General features: G+C 55.1%; 16 non-coding genes across 16 annotated transcripts; all 16 read left to right on the top strand.

Moving 5' to 3' along the window:
* The first annotated feature begins 540 nt into the window (after positions 1-540).
* On the top strand, positions 541-658 carry LOC126118282 (5S ribosomal RNA). Its single transcript, XR_007525718.1, has one exon. It is a non-coding gene; the product is annotated as a 5S ribosomal RNA (ribosomal RNA).
* An 846-nt stretch (positions 659-1,504) lies between these two features.
* On the top strand, positions 1,505-1,623 carry LOC126118235 (5S ribosomal RNA). The gene has a single exon (XR_007525675.1). It is a non-coding gene; the product is annotated as a 5S ribosomal RNA (ribosomal RNA).
* Positions 1,624-2,469: 846 nt separating this feature from the next.
* Positions 2,470-2,588, top strand: LOC126118314 (5S ribosomal RNA). The gene has a single exon (XR_007525747.1). It is a non-coding gene; the product is annotated as a 5S ribosomal RNA (ribosomal RNA).
* Positions 2,589-3,425: 837 nt separating this feature from the next.
* Positions 3,426-3,543, top strand: LOC126118281 (5S ribosomal RNA). Its single transcript, XR_007525717.1, has one exon. It is a non-coding gene; the product is annotated as a 5S ribosomal RNA (ribosomal RNA).
* An 846-nt stretch (positions 3,544-4,389) lies between these two features.
* Positions 4,390-4,508, top strand: LOC126118313 (5S ribosomal RNA). Its single transcript, XR_007525746.1, has one exon. It is a non-coding gene; the product is annotated as a 5S ribosomal RNA (ribosomal RNA).
* An 846-nt stretch (positions 4,509-5,354) lies between these two features.
* Positions 5,355-5,473, top strand: LOC126118312 (5S ribosomal RNA). The gene has a single exon (XR_007525745.1). It is a non-coding gene; the product is annotated as a 5S ribosomal RNA (ribosomal RNA).
* An 836-nt stretch (positions 5,474-6,309) lies between these two features.
* Positions 6,310-6,427, top strand: LOC126118279 (5S ribosomal RNA). Its single transcript, XR_007525715.1, has one exon. It is a non-coding gene; the product is annotated as a 5S ribosomal RNA (ribosomal RNA).
* Positions 6,428-7,273: 846 nt separating this feature from the next.
* Positions 7,274-7,392, top strand: LOC126118234 (5S ribosomal RNA). The gene has a single exon (XR_007525674.1). It is a non-coding gene; the product is annotated as a 5S ribosomal RNA (ribosomal RNA).
* Positions 7,393-8,238: 846 nt separating this feature from the next.
* On the top strand, positions 8,239-8,357 carry LOC126118311 (5S ribosomal RNA). The gene has a single exon (XR_007525744.1). It is a non-coding gene; the product is annotated as a 5S ribosomal RNA (ribosomal RNA).
* Positions 8,358-9,194: 837 nt separating this feature from the next.
* Positions 9,195-9,312, top strand: LOC126118278 (5S ribosomal RNA). Its single transcript, XR_007525714.1, has one exon. It is a non-coding gene; the product is annotated as a 5S ribosomal RNA (ribosomal RNA).
* Positions 9,313-10,158: 846 nt separating this feature from the next.
* LOC126118310 (5S ribosomal RNA) lies at positions 10,159-10,277 on the top strand. The gene has a single exon (XR_007525743.1). It is a non-coding gene; the product is annotated as a 5S ribosomal RNA (ribosomal RNA).
* An 846-nt stretch (positions 10,278-11,123) lies between these two features.
* On the top strand, positions 11,124-11,242 carry LOC126118309 (5S ribosomal RNA). Its single transcript, XR_007525742.1, has one exon. It is a non-coding gene; the product is annotated as a 5S ribosomal RNA (ribosomal RNA).
* Positions 11,243-12,079: 837 nt separating this feature from the next.
* Positions 12,080-12,197, top strand: LOC126118277 (5S ribosomal RNA). Its single transcript, XR_007525713.1, has one exon. It is a non-coding gene; the product is annotated as a 5S ribosomal RNA (ribosomal RNA).
* Positions 12,198-13,043: 846 nt separating this feature from the next.
* LOC126118233 (5S ribosomal RNA) lies at positions 13,044-13,162 on the top strand. Its single transcript, XR_007525673.1, has one exon. It is a non-coding gene; the product is annotated as a 5S ribosomal RNA (ribosomal RNA).
* Positions 13,163-14,008: 846 nt separating this feature from the next.
* On the top strand, positions 14,009-14,127 carry LOC126118308 (5S ribosomal RNA). Its single transcript, XR_007525741.1, has one exon. It is a non-coding gene; the product is annotated as a 5S ribosomal RNA (ribosomal RNA).
* An 837-nt stretch (positions 14,128-14,964) lies between these two features.
* On the top strand, positions 14,965-15,082 carry LOC126118276 (5S ribosomal RNA). The gene has a single exon (XR_007525712.1). It is a non-coding gene; the product is annotated as a 5S ribosomal RNA (ribosomal RNA).
* The last annotated feature ends 31 nt before the right edge of the window (positions 15,083-15,113 follow it).

Here is a 15,113-nt window from a genome sequence, read left to right as displayed (position 1 = left end):
CTCGTCCCGCAGACGTTTGTCGTGCTTGCGCTGTCATATGGACTACGACCCGAGCGGCAGCGAGAGGCAGTCGAGCAAAGTCGGGACAAGTCGGGACGGGGACAGGGACAGGGATAGGAATGGTGCGAATGCACTGCAAACTTACGCAGACACCTGGTGTGAGGCGAGGCGAGGCGAGGCGAGGCGAGGAAGCCCACATCGCTACCAGTGGGCCCTCCAGCACGACACTGCCACACCCCGCACAGGCCCTCCGCTGAACACCAGGGACAAGATGCGTCCTCCGCTAGTGTCTAAGGCTGCACGCGCCCAGCGAATGACAGGGGGTGCAACGAGCAGCAGTGCGTCTCACACACGCGGCGGTGCGCCCGCCAATTCGGCCGTCACTCTGCTGGGACGCCGGGCGCGCCTCCCCGCGCTGTCCTCGAGCAACTGGCGGTTGCGGAAGGAAGCGCTTTCGTCAAATGCGGCCGAAAACTAACATTTTGTGTGTTGGGAGAAAAGCCGAACGCGAATTCTGCCGTGCTCCTACATTAGATGAGCGCCAACGGCCATACCATGATGAATACACGGTTCTCGTCCGATCACCGAAGTTAAGCATCATCGGGCCCGGCTAGTACTTGGATGGGTGACCGCCTGGGAAACCCGGGTGCTGTTGGCTCCCTTACTGTTTTTTTTTTGTTATGTCGCCAGCCCAATTTTCAAACTACCTTTCTGTTGTGACAAAGATGCTTCCTTAAGCCTTTTAAACTACTGTAATGGAACGAAAATGCAGTAATTAACTCAGTTTGAGGGAGAATGTGCTAACCAAGTTTGCCAAGAAGACTTTGAAAACGACAAAATAGTACGAATCGGCAGGTGATTTCTGAAATACGTCACCGCCTATTGATGTGTAGGTGTGTTGAGTTCCAAATTTGATTTGTAACCACGAATTTATTCCTTAGTCGTCTCGTCTCGTCTCGTCTCGTCCCGCAGACGTTTGTCGTGCTTGCGCTGTCATATGGACCACGACCCGAGCGGCAGCGAGCGGCAGTCGAGCAAAGTCGGGACAAGTCGGGACGGGGACAGGGACAGGGATAGGAATGGTGCGAATGCACTGCAAACTACGCAGACACCTGGTGTGAGGCGAGGCGAGGCGAGGCGTGGCGAGGCGAGGAAGCCCACATCGCTACCAGTGGGCCCTCCAGCACGACACTGCCACACCCCGCACAGGCCCTCCGCTGAACACCAGGGACAAGATGCGTCCTCCGCTAGTGTCGAAGGCTGCACGCGCCCAGCGAATGACAGGGGGTGCAACGAGCAGCAGTGCGTCTCACACACGCGGCGGTGCGCCCGCCAATTCGGCCGTCACTCTGCTGGGACGCCGGGCGCGCCTCCCCGCGCCGTCCTCGAGCAACTGGCGGTTGCGGAAGGAAGCGCTTTCGTCAAATGCGGCCGAAAACTAACATTTTGTGTGTTGGGAGAAAAGCCGAACGCGAATTCTGCCGTGCTCCTACATTAGATGAGCGCCAACGGCCGTACCATGATGAATACACCGGTTCTCGTCCGATCACCGAAGTTAAGCATCATCGGGCCCGGCTAGTACTTGGATGGGTGACCGCCTGGGAAACCCGGGTGCTGTTGGCTCCCTTACTGTTTTTTTTTTGTTATGTCGCCAGCCCAATTTTCAAACTACCTTTCTGTTGTGACAAAGGTGCTTCCTTAAGCCTTTTAAACTACTGTAATGGAACGAAAATGCAGTAATTAACTCAGTTTGAGGGAGAATGTGCTAACCAAGTTTGCCAAGAAGACTTTGAAAACGACAAAATAGTACGAATCGGCAGGTGATTTCTGAAATACGTCACCGCCTATTGATGTGTAGGTGTGTTGAGTTCCAAATTTGATTTGTAACCACGAATTTATTCCTTAGTCGTCTCGTCTCGTCTCGTCTCGTCCCGCAGACGTTTGTCGTGCTTGCGCTGTCATATGGACCACGACCCGAGCGGCAGCGAGCGGCAGTCGAGCAAAGTCGGGACAAGTCGGGACGGGGACAGGGACAGGGATAGGAATGGTGCGAATGCACTGCAAACTACGCAGACACCTGGTGTGAGGCGAGGCGAGGCGAGGCGTGGCGAGGCGAGGAAGCCCACATCGCTACCAGTGGGCCCTCCAGCACGACACTGCCACACCCCGCACAGGCCCTCCGCTGAACACCAGGGACAAGATGCGTCCTCCGCTAGTGTCGAAGGCTGCACGCGCCCAGCGAATGACAGGGGGTGCAACGAGCAGCAGTGCGTCTAACACACGCGGCGGTGCGCCCGCCAATTCGGCCGTCACTCTGCTGGGACGCTGGGCGTGCCTCCCCGCGCCGTCCTCGAGGAACTGGCGGTTGCGGAAGGAAGCGCTTTCGTCAAATGCGGCCGAAAACTAACATTTTGTGTGTTGGGAGAAAAGCCGAACGCGAATTATGCCGTGCTCCTACATTAGATGAGCGCCAACGGCCATACCATGATGAATACACCGGTTCTCGTCCGATCACCGAAGTTAAGCATCATCGGGCCCGGCTAGTACTTGGATGGGTGACCGCCTGGGAAACCCGGGTGCTGTTGGCTCCCTTACTGTTTTTTTTTTGTTATGTCGCCAGCCCAATTTTCAAACTACCTTTCTGTTGTGACAAAGATGCTTCCTTAAGCCTTTTAAACTACTGTAATGGAACGAAAATGCAGTAATTAACTCAGTTTGAGGGAGAATGTGCTAACCAAGTTTGCCAAGAAGACTTTGAAAACGACAAAACACTACGAATCGGCAGGTGATTTCTGAAATACGTCACCGCCTATTGTTGTGTAGGAGTGTAGAGTTCCAAATTTGATTTGTAACCACGAATTTATTCCTTAGTCGTCTCGTCTCGTCTCGTCCCGCAGACGTTTGTCGTGCTTGCGCTGTCATATGGACTACGACCCGAGCGGCAGCGAGAGGCAGTCGAGCAAAGTCGGGACAAGTCGGGACGGGGACAGGGACAGGGATAGGAATGGTGCGAATGCACTGCAAACTTACGCAGACACCTGGTGTGAGGCGAGGCGAGGCGAGGCGAGGCGAGGAAGCCCACATCGCTACCAGTGGGCCCTCCAGCACGACACTGCCACACCCCGCACAGGCCCTCCGCTGAACACCAGGGACAAGATGCGTCCTCGTCTAGTGTCTAAGGCTGCACGCGCCCAGCGAATGACAGGGGGTGCAACGAGCAGCAGTGCGTCTCACACACGCGGCGGTGCGCCCGCCAATTCGGCCGTCACTCTGCTGGGACGCCGGGCGCGCCTCCCCGCGCTGTCCTCGAGCAACTGGCGGTTGCGGAAGGAAGCGCTTTCGTCAAATGCGGCCGAAAACTAACATTTTGTGTGTTGGGAGAAAAGCCGAACGCGAATTCTGCCGTGCTCCTACATTAGATGAGCGCCAACGGCCATACCATGATGAATACACGGTTCTCGTCCGATCACCGAAGTTAAGCATCATCGGGCCCGGCTAGTACTTGGATGGGTGACCGCCTGGGAAACCCGGGTGCTGTTGGCTCCCTTACTGTTTTTTTTTTGTTATGTCGCCAGCCCAATTTTCAAACTACCTTTCTGTTGTGACAAAGATGCTTCCTTAAGCCTTTTAAACTACTGTAATGGAACGAAAATGCAGTAATTAACTCAGTTTGAGGGAGAATGTGCTAACCAAGTTTGCCAAGAAGACTTTGAAAACGACAAAATAGTACGAATCGGCAGGTGATTTCTGAAATACGTCACCGCCTATTGATGTGTAGGTGTGTTGAGTTCCAAATTTGATTTGTAACCACGAATTTATTCCTTAGTCGTCTCGTCTCGTCTCGTCTCGTCCCGCAGACGTTTGTCGTGCTTGCGCTGTCATATGGACCACGACCCGAGCGGCAGCGAGCGGCAGTCGAGCAAAGTCGGGACAAGTCGGGACGGGGACAGGGACAGGGATAGGAATGGTGCGAATGCACTGCAAACTACGCAGACACCTGGTGTGAGGCGAGGCGAGGCGAGGCGTGGCGAGGCGAGGAAGCCCACATCGCTACCAGTGGGCCCTCCAGCACGACACTGCCACACCCCGCACAGGCCCTCCGCTGAACACCAGGGACAAGATGCGTCCTCCGCTAGTGTCGAAGGCTGCACGCGCCCAGCGAATGACAGGGGGTGCAACGAGCAGCAGTGCGTCTCACACACGCGGCGGTGCGCCCGCCAATTCGGCCGTCACTCTGCTGGGACGCCGGGCGCGCCTCCCCGCGCCGTCCTCGAGCAACTGGCGGTTGCGGAAGGAAGCGCTTTCGTCAAATGCGGCCGAAAACTAACATTTTGTGTGTTGGGAGAAAAGCCGAACGCGAATTCTGCCGTGCTCCTACATTAGATGAGCGCCAACGGCCATACCATGATGAATACACCGGTTCTCGTCCGATCACCGAAGTTAAGCATCATCGGGCCCGGCTAGTACTTGGATGGGTGACCGCCTGGGAAACCCGGGTGCTGTTGGCTCCCTTACTGTTTTTTTTTTGTTATGTCGCCAGCCCAATTTTCAAACTACCTTTCTGTTGTGACAAAGGTGCTTCCTTAAGCCTTTTAAACTACTGTAATGGAACGAAAATGCAGTAATTAACTCAGTTTGAGGGAGAATGTGCTAACCAAGTTTGCCAAGAAGACTTTGAAAACGACAAAATAGTACGAATCGGCAGGTGATTTCTGAAATACGTCACCGCCTATTGATGTGTAGGTGTGTTGAGTTCCAAATTTGATTTGTAACCACGAATTTATTCCTTAGTCGTCTCGTCTCGTCTCGTCTCGTCCCGCAGACGTTTGTCGTGCTTGCGCTGTCATATGGACCACGACCCGAGCGGCAGCGAGCGGCAGTCGAGCAAAGTCGGGACAAGTCGGGACGGGGACAGGGACAGGGATAGGAATGGTGCGAATGCACTGCAAACTACGCAGACACCTGGTGTGAGGCGAGGCGAGGCGAGGCGTGGCGAGGCGAGGAAGCCCACATCGCTACCAGTGGGCCCTCCAGCACGACACTGCCACACCCCGCACAGGCCCTCCGCTGAACACCAGGGACAAGATGCGTCCTCCGCTAGTGTCGAAGGCTGCACGCGCCCAGCGAATGACAGGGGGTGCAACGAGCAGCAGTGCGTCTAACACACGCGGCGGTGCGCCCGCCAATTCGGCCGTCACTCTGCTGGGACGCTGGGCGTGCCTCCCCGCGCCGTCCTCGAGGAACTGGCGGTTGCGGAAGGAAGCGCTTTCGTCAAATGCGGCCGAAAACTAACATTTTGTGTGTTGGGAGAAAAGCCGAACGCGAATTATGCCGTGCTCCTACATTAGATGAGCGCCAACGGCCATACCATGATGAATACACCGGTTCTCGTCCGATCACCGAAGTTAAGCATCATCGGGCCCGGCTAGTACTTGGATGGGTGACCGCCTGGGAAACCCGGGTGCTGTTGGCTCCCTTACTGTTTTTTTTTGTTATGTCGCCAGCCCAATTTTCAAACTACCTTTCTGTTGTGACAAAGATGCTTCCTTAAGCCTTTTAAACTACTGTAATGGAACGAAAATGCAGTAATTAACTCAGTTTGAGGGAGAATGTGCTAACCAAGTTTGCCAAGAAGACTTTGAAAACGACAAAACACTACGAATCGGCAGGTGATTTCTGAAATACGTCACCGCCTATTGTTGTGTAGGAGTGTAGAGTTCCAAATTTGATTTGTAAGCACGAATTTATTCCTTAGTCGTCTCGTCTCGTCTCGTCCCGCAGACGTTTGTCGTGCTTGCGCTGTCATATGGACTACGACCCGAGCGGCAGCGAGAGGCAGTCGAGCAAAGTCGGGACAAGTCGGGACGGGGACAGGGACAGGGATAGGAATGGTGCGAATGCACTGCAAACTTACGCAGACACCTGGTGTGAGGCGAGGCGAGGCGAGGCGAGGCGAGGAAGCCCACATCGCTACCAGTGGGCCCTCCAGCACGACACTGCCACACCCCGCACAGGCCCTCCGCTGAACACCAGGGACAAGATGCGTCCTCCGCTAGTGTCTAAGGCTGCACGCGCCCAGCGAATGACAGGGGGTGCAACGAGCAGCAGTGCGTCTCACACACGCGGCGGTGCGCCCGCCAATTCGGCCGTCACTCTGCTGGGACGCCGGGCGCGCCTCCCCGCGCTGTCCTCGAGCAACTGGCGGTTGCGGAAGGAAGCGCTTTCGTCAAATGCGGCCGAAAACTAACATTTTGTGTGTTGGGAGAAAAGCCGAACGCGAATTCTGCCGTGCTCCTACATTAGATGAGCGCCAACGGCCATACCATGATGAATACACGGTTCTCGTCCGATCACCGAAGTTAAGCATCATCGGGCCCGGCTAGTACTTGGATGGGTGACCGCCTGGGAAACCCGGGTGCTGTTGGCTCCCTTACTGTTTTTTTTTTGTTATGTCGCCAGCCCAATTTTCAAACTACCTTTCTGTTGTGACAAAGATGCTTCCTTAAGCCTTTTAAACTACTGTAATGGAACGAAAATGCAGTAATTAACTCAGTTTGAGGGAGAATGTGCTAACCAAGTTTGCCAAGAAGACTTTGAAAACGACAAAATAGTACGAATCGGCAGGTGATTTCTGAAATACGTCACCGCCTATTGATGTGTAGGTGTGTTGAGTTCCAAATTTGATTTGTAACCACGAATTTATTCCTTAGTCGTCTCGTCTCGTCTCGTCTCGTCCCGCAGACGTTTGTCGTGCTTGCGCTGTCATATGGACCACGACCCGAGCGGCAGCGAGCGGCAGTCGAGCAAAGTCGGGACAAGTCGGGACGGGGACAGGGACAGGGATAGGAATGGTGCGAATGCACTGCAAACTACGCAGACACCTGGTGTGAGGCGAGGCGAGGCGAGGCGTGGCGAGGCGAGGAAGCCCACATCGCTACCAGTGGGCCCTCCAGCACGACACTGCCACACCCCGCACAGGCCCTCCGCTGAACACCAGGGACAAGATGCGTCCTCCGCTAGTGTCGAAGGCTGCACGCGCCCAGCGAATGACAGGGGGTGCAACGAGCAGCAGTGCGTCTCACACACGCGGCGGTGCGCCCGCCAATTCGGCCGTCACTCTGCTGGGACGCCGGGCGCGCCTCCCCGCGCCGTCCTCGAGCAACTGGCGGTTGCGGAAGGAAGCGCTTTCGTCAAATGCGGCCGAAAACTAACATTTTGTGTGTTGGGAGAAAAGCCGAACGCGAATTCTGCCGTGCTCCTACATTAGATGAGCGCCAACGGCCGTACCATGATGAATACACCGGTTCTCGTCCGATCACCGAAGTTAAGCATCATCGGGCCCGGCTAGTACTTGGATGGGTGACCGCCTGGGAAACCCGGGTGCTGTTGGCTCCCTTACTGTTTTTTTTTTGTTATGTCGCCAGCCCAATTTTCAAACTACCTTTCTGTTGTGACAAAGGTGCTTCCTTAAGCCTTTTAAACTACTGTAATGGAACGAAAATGCAGTAATTAACTCAGTTTGAGGGAGAATGTGCTAACCAAGTTTGCCAAGAAGACTTTGAAAACGACAAAATAGTACGAATCGGCAGGTGATTTCTGAAATACGTCACCGCCTATTGATGTGTAGGTGTGTTGAGTTCCAAATTTGATTTGTAACCACGAATTTATTCCTTAGTCGTCTCGTCTCGTCTCGTCTCGTCCCGCAGACGTTTGTCGTGCTTGCGCTGTCATATGGACCACGACCCGAGCGGCAGCGAGCGGCAGTCGAGCAAAGTCGGGACAAGTCGGGACGGGGACAGGGACAGGGATAGGAATGGTGCGAATGCACTGCAAACTACGCAGACACCTGGTGTGAGGCGAGGCGAGGCGAGGCGTGGCGAGGCGAGGAAGCCCACATCGCTACCAGTGGGCCCTCCAGCACGACACTGCCACACCCCGCACAGGCCCTCCGCTGAACACCAGGGACAAGATGCGTCCTCCGCTAGTGTCGAAGGCTGCACGCGCCCAGCGAATGACAGGGGGTGCAACGAGCAGCAGTGCGTCTAACACACGCGGCGGTGCGCCCGCCAATTCGGCCGTCACTCTGCTGGGACGCTGGGCGTGCCTCCCCGCGCCGTCCTCGAGGAACTGGCGGTTGCGGAAGGAAGCGCTTTCGTCAAATGCGGCCGAAAACTAACATTTTGTGTGTTGGGAGAAAAGCCGAACGCGAATTATGCCGTGCTCCTACATTAGATGAGCGCCAACGGCCATACCATGATGAATACACCGGTTCTCGTCCGATCACCGAAGTTAAGCATCATCGGGCCCGGCTAGTACTTGGATGGGTGACCGCCTGGGAAACCCGGGTGCTGTTGGCTCCCTTACTGTTTTTTTTTTGTTATGTCGCCAGCCCAATTTTCAAACTACCTTTCTGTTGTGACAAAGATGCTTCCTTAAGCCTTTTAAACTACTGTAATGGAACGAAAATGCAGTAATTAACTCAGTTTGAGGGAGAATGTGCTAACCAAGTTTGCCAAGAAGACTTTGAAAACGACAAAACACTACGAATCGGCAGGTGATTTCTGAAATACGTCACCGCCTATTGTTGTGTAGGAGTGTAGAGTTCCAAATTTGATTTGTAACCACGAATTTATTCCTTAGTCGTCTCGTCTCGTCTCGTCCCGCAGACGTTTGTCGTGCTTGCGCTGTCATATGGACTACGACCCGAGCGGCAGCGAGAGGCAGTCGAGCAAAGTCGGGACAAGTCGGGACGGGGACAGGGACAGGGATAGGAATGGTGCGAATGCACTGCAAACTTACGCAGACACCTGGTGTGAGGCGAGGCGAGGCGAGGCGAGGCGAGGAAGCCCACATCGCTACCAGTGGGCCCTCCAGCACGACACTGCCACACCCCGCACAGGCCCTCCGCTGAACACCAGGGACAAGATGCGTCCTCGTCTAGTGTCTAAGGCTGCACGCGCCCAGCGAATGACAGGGGGTGCAACGAGCAGCAGTGCGTCTCACACACGCGGCGGTGCGCCCGCCAATTCGGCCGTCACTCTGCTGGGACGCCGGGCGCGCCTCCCCGCGCTGTCCTCGAGCAACTGGCGGTTGCGGAAGGAAGCGCTTTCGTCAAATGCGGCCGAAAACTAACATTTTGTGTGTTGGGAGAAAAGCCGAACGCGAATTCTGCCGTGCTCCTACATTAGATGAGCGCCAACGGCCATACCATGATGAATACACGGTTCTCGTCCGATCACCGAAGTTAAGCATCATCGGGCCCGGCTAGTACTTGGATGGGTGACCGCCTGGGAAACCCGGGTGCTGTTGGCTCCCTTACTGTTTTTTTTTTGTTATGTCGCCAGCCCAATTTTCAAACTACCTTTCTGTTGTGACAAAGATGCTTCCTTAAGCCTTTTAAACTACTGTAATGGAACGAAAATGCAGTAATTAACTCAGTTTGAGGGAGAATGTGCTAACCAAGTTTGCCAAGAAGACTTTGAAAACGACAAAATAGTACGAATCGGCAGGTGATTTCTGAAATACGTCACCGCCTATTGATGTGTAGGTGTGTTGAGTTCCAAATTTGATTTGTAACCACGAATTTATTCCTTAGTCGTCTCGTCTCGTCTCGTCTCGTCCCGCAGACGTTTGTCGTGCTTGCGCTGTCATATGGACCACGACCCGAGCGGCAGCGAGCGGCAGTCGAGCAAAGTCGGGACAAGTCGGGACGGGGACAGGGACAGGGATAGGAATGGTGCGAATGCACTGCAAACTACGCAGACACCTGGTGTGAGGCGAGGCGAGGCGAGGCGTGGCGAGGCGAGGAAGCCCACATCGCTACCAGTGGGCCCTCCAGCACGACACTGCCACACCCCGCACAGGCCCTCCGCTGAACACCAGGGACAAGATGCGTCCTCCGCTAGTGTCGAAGGCTGCACGCGCCCAGCGAATGACAGGGGGTGCAACGAGCAGCAGTGCGTCTCACACACGCGGCGGTGCGCCCGCCAATTCGGCCGTCACTCTGCTGGGACGCCGGGCGCGCCTCCCCGCGCCGTCCTCGAGCAACTGGCGGTTGCGGAAGGAAGCGCTTTCGTCAAATGCGGCCGAAAACTAACATTTTGTGTGTTGGGAGAAAAGCCGAACGCGAATTCTGCCGTGCTCCTACATTAGATGAGCGCCAACGGCCATACCATGATGAATACACCGGTTCTCGTCCGATCACCGAAGTTAAGCATCATCGGGCCCGGCTAGTACTTGGATGGGTGACCGCCTGGGAAACCCGGGTGCTGTTGGCTCCCTTACTGTTTTTTTTTTGTTATGTCGCCAGCCCAATTTTCAAACTACCTTTCTGTTGTGACAAAGATGCTTCCTTAAGCCTTTTAAACTACTGTAATGGAACGAAAATGCAGTAATTAACTCAGTTTGAGGGAGAATGTGCTAACCAAGTTTGCCAAGAAGACTTTGAAAACGACAAAATAGTACGAATCGGCAGGTGATTTCTGAAATACGTCACCGCCTATTGATGTGTAGGTGTGTTGAGTTCCAAATTTGATTTGTAACCACGAATTTATTCCTTAGTCGTCTCGTCTCGTCTCGTCTCGTCCCGCAGACGTTTGTCGTGCTTGCGCTGTCATATGGACCACGACCCGAGCGGCAGCGAGCGGCAGTCGAGCAAAGTCGGGACAAGTCGGGACGGGGACAGGGACAGGGATAGGAATGGTGCGAATGCACTGCAAACTACGCAGACACCTGGTGTGAGGCGAGGCGAGGCGAGGCGTGGCGAGGCGAGGAAGCCCACATCGCTACCAGTGGGCCCTCCAGCACGACACTGCCACACCCCGCACAGGCCCTCCGCTGAACACCAGGGACAAGATGCGTCCTCCGCTAGTGTCGAAGGCTGCACGCGCCCAGCGAATGACAGGGGGTGCAACGAGCAGCAGTGCGTCTAACACACGCGGCGGTGCGCCCGCCAATTCGGCCGTCACTCTGCTGGGACGCTGGGCGTGCCTCCCCGCGCCGTCCTCGAGGAACTGGCGGTTGCGGAAGGAAGCGCTTTCGTCAAATGCGGCCGAAAACTAACATTTTGTGTGTTGGGAGAAAAGCCGAACGCGAATTCTGCCGTGCTCCTACATTAGATGAGCGCCAACGGCCATACCATGATGAATACACCGGTTCTCGTCCGATCACCGAAGTTAAGCATCATCGGGCCCGGCTAGTACTTGGATGGGTGACCGCCTGGGAAACCCGGGTGCTGTTGGCTCCCTTACTGTTTTTTTTTTGTTATGTCGCCAGCCCAATTTTCAAACTACCTTTCTGTTGTGACAAAGATGCTTCCTTAAGCCTTTTAAACTACTGTAATGGAACGAAAATGCAGTAATTAACTCAGTTTGAGGGAGAATGTGCTAACCAAGTTTGCCAAGAAGACTTTGAAAACGACAAAACACTACGAATCGGCAGGTGATTTCTGAAATACGTCACCGCCTATTGTTGTGTAGGAGTGTAGAGTTCCAAATTTGATTTGTAAGCACGAATTTATTCCTTAGTCGTCTCGTCTCGTCTCGTCCCGCAGTCGTTTGTCGTGCTTGCGCTGTCATATGGACTACGACCCGAGCGGCAGCGAGAGGCAGTCGAGCAAAGTCGGGACAAGTCGGGACGGGGACAGGGACAGGGATAGGAATGGTGCGAATGCACTGCAAACTTACGCAGACACCTGGTGTGAGGCGAGGCGAGGCGAGGCGAGGCGAGGAAGCCCACATCGCTACCAGTGGGCCCTCCAGCACGACACTGCCACACCCCGCACAGGCCCTCCGCTGAACACCAGGGACAAGATGCGTCCTCCGCTAGTGTCTAAGGCTGCACGCGCCCAGCGAATGACAGGGGGTGCAACGAGCAGCAGTGCGTCTCACACACGCGGCGGTGCGCCCGCCAATTCGGCCGTCACTCTGCTGGGACGCCGGGCGCGCCTCCCCGCGCTGTCCTCGAGCAACTGGCGGTTGCGGAAGGAAGCGCTTTCGTCAAATGCGGCCGAAAACTAACATTTTGTGTGTTGGGAGAAAAGCCGAACGCGAATTCTGCCGTGCTCCTACATTAGATGAGCGCCAACGGCCATACCATGATGAATACACGGTTCTCGTCCGATCACCGAAGTTAAGCATCATCGGGCCCGGCTAGTACTTGGATGGGTGACCGCCTGGGAAACCCGGGTGCTGTTGGCTCCCTTACTGTTTTTTTTTTGTTATGTCGCCAGCCCAATTTTCAAACTACCTTTCTGTTGTGACAAAGATGCTTCCTTAAGCCTTTTAAACTACTGTAATGGAACGAAAATGCAGTAATTAACTCAGTTTGAGGGAGAATGTGCTAACCAAGTTTGCCAAGAAGACTTTGAAAACGACAAAATAGTACGAATCGGCAGGTGATTTCTGAAATACGTCACCGCCTATTGATGTGTAGGTGTGTTGAGTTCCAAATTTGATTTGTAACCACGAATTTATTCCTTAGTCGTCTCGTCTCGTCTCGTCTCGTCCCGCAGACGTTTGTCGTGCTTGCGCTGTCATATGGACCACGACCCGAGCGGCAGCGAGCGGCAGTCGAGCAAAGTCGGGACAAGTCGGGACGGGGACAGGGACAGGGATAGGAATGGTGCGAATGCACTGCAAACTACGCAGACACCTGGTGTGAGGCGAGGCGAGGCGAGGCGTGGCGAGGCGAGGAAGCCCACATCGCTACCAGTGGGCCCTCCAGCACGACACTGCCACACCCCGCACAGGCCCTCCGCTGAACACCAGGGACAAGATGCGTCCTCCGCTAGTGTCGAAGGCTGCACGCGCCCAGCGAATGACAGGGGGTGCAACGAGCAGCAGTGCGTCTCACACACGCGGCGGTGCGCCCGCCAATTCGGCCGTCACTCTGCTGGGACGCCGGGCGCGCCTCCCCGCGCCGTCCTCGAGCAACTGGCGGTTGCGGAAGGAAGCGCTTTCGTCAAATGCGGCCGAAAACTAACATTTTGTGTGTTGGGAGAAAAGCCGAACGCGAATTCTGCCGTGCTCCTACATTAGATGAGCGCCAACGGCCGTACCATGATGAATACACCGGTTCTCGTCCGATCACCGAAGTTAAGCATCATCGGGCCCGGCTAGTACTTGGATGGGTGACCGCCTGGGAAACCCGGGTGCTGTTGGCTCCCTTACTGTTTTTTTTTTGTTATGTCGCCAGCCCAATTTTCAAACTACCTTTCTGTTGTGACAAAGGTGCTTCCTTAAGCCTTTTAAACTACTGTAATGGAACGAAAATGCAGTAATTAACTCAGTTTGAGGGAGAATGTGCTAACCAAGTTTGCCAAGAAGACTTTGAAAACGACAAAATAGTACGAATCGGCAGGTGATTTCTGAAATACGTCACCGCCTATTGATGTGTAGGTGTGTTGAGTTCCAAATTTGATTTGTAACCACGAATTTATTCCTTAGTCGTCTCGTCTCGTCTCGTCTCGTCCCGCAGACGTTTGTCGTGCTTGCGCTGTCATATGGACCACGACCCGAGCGGCAGCGAGCGGCAGTCGAGCAAAGTCGGGACAAGTCGGGACGGGGACAGGGACAGGGATAGGAATGGTGCGAATGCACTGCAAACTACGCAGACACCTGGTGTGAGGCGAGGCGAGGCGAGGCGTGGCGAGGCGAGGAAGCCCACATCGCTACCAGTGGGCCCTCCAGCACGACACTGCCACACCCCGCACAGGCCCTCCGCTGAACACCAGGGACAAGATGCGTCCTCCGCTAGTGTCGAAGGCTGCACGCGCCCAGCGAATGACAGGGGGTGCAACGAGCAGCAGTGCGTCTAACACACGCGGCGGTGCGCCCGCCAATTCGGCCGTCACTCTGCTGGGACGCTGGGCGTGCCTCCCCGCGCCGTCCTCGAGGAACTGGCGGTTGCGGAAGGAAGCGCTTTCGTCAAATGCGGCCGAAAACTAACATTTTGTGTGTTGGGAGAAAAGCCGAACGCGAATTATGCCGTGCTCCTACATTAGATGAGCGCCAACGGCCATACCATGATGAATACACCGGTTCTCGTCCGATCACCGAAGTTAAGCATCATCGGGCCCGGCTAGTACTTGGATGGGTGACCGCCTGGGAAACCCGGGTGCTGTTGGCTCCCTTACTGTTTTTTTTTTGTTATGTCGCCAGCCCAATTTTCAAACTACCTTTCTGTTGTGACAAAGATGCTTCCTTAAGCCTTTTAAACTACTGTAATGGAACGAAAATGCAGTAATTAACTCAGTTTGAGGGAGAATGTGCTAACCAAGTTTGCCAAGAAGACTTTGAAAACGACAAAACACTACGAATCGGCAGGTGATTTCTGAAATACGTCACCGCCTATTGTTGTGTAGGAGTGTAGAGTTCCAAATTTGATTTGTAACCACGAATTTATTCCTTAGTCGTCTCGTCTCGTCTCGTCCCGCAGACGTTTGTCGTGCTTGCGCTGTCATATGGACTACGACCCGAGCGGCAGCGAGAGGCAGTCGAGCAAAGTCGGGACAAGTCGGGACGGGGACAGGGACAGGGATAGGAATGGTGCGAATGCACTGCAAACTTACGCAGACACCTGGTGTGAGGCGAGGCGAGGCGAGGCGAGGCGAGGAAGCCCACATCGCTACCAGTGGGCCCTCCAGCACGACACTGCCACACCCCGCACAGGCCCTCCGCTGAACACCAGGGACAAGATGCGTCCTCGTCTAGTGTCTAAGGCTGCACGCGCCCAGCGAATGACAGGGGGTGCAACGAGCAGCAGTGCGTCTCACACACGCGGCGGTGCGCCCGCCAATTCGGCCGTCACTCTGCTGGGACGCCGGGCGCGCCTCCCCGCGCTGTCCTCGAGCAACTGGCGGTTGCGGAAGGAAGCGCTTTCGTCAAATGCGGCCGAAAACTAACATTTTGTGTGTTGGGAGAAAAGCCGAACGCGAATTCTGCCGTGCTCCTACATTAGATGAGCGCCAACGGCCATACCATGATGAATACACGGTTCTCGTCCGATCACCGAAGTTAAGCATCATCGGGCCCGGCTAGTACTTGGATGGGTGACCGCCTGGGAAACCCGGGTGCTGTTGGCTCCCTTACTGTTTTTTTTTTGTTATGTCGCCA

This window comes from Schistocerca cancellata, unplaced genomic scaffold (assembly GCF_023864275.1).
Source record: "Schistocerca cancellata isolate TAMUIC-IGC-003103 unplaced genomic scaffold, iqSchCanc2.1 HiC_scaffold_350, whole genome shotgun sequence".
Taxonomy (NCBI): Eukaryota; Metazoa; Arthropoda; class Insecta; order Orthoptera; family Acrididae; genus Schistocerca; species Schistocerca cancellata.
Note: the sequence above shows the minus strand (reverse complement) of the source record. Positions and strands in the feature narration are given on the sequence as shown.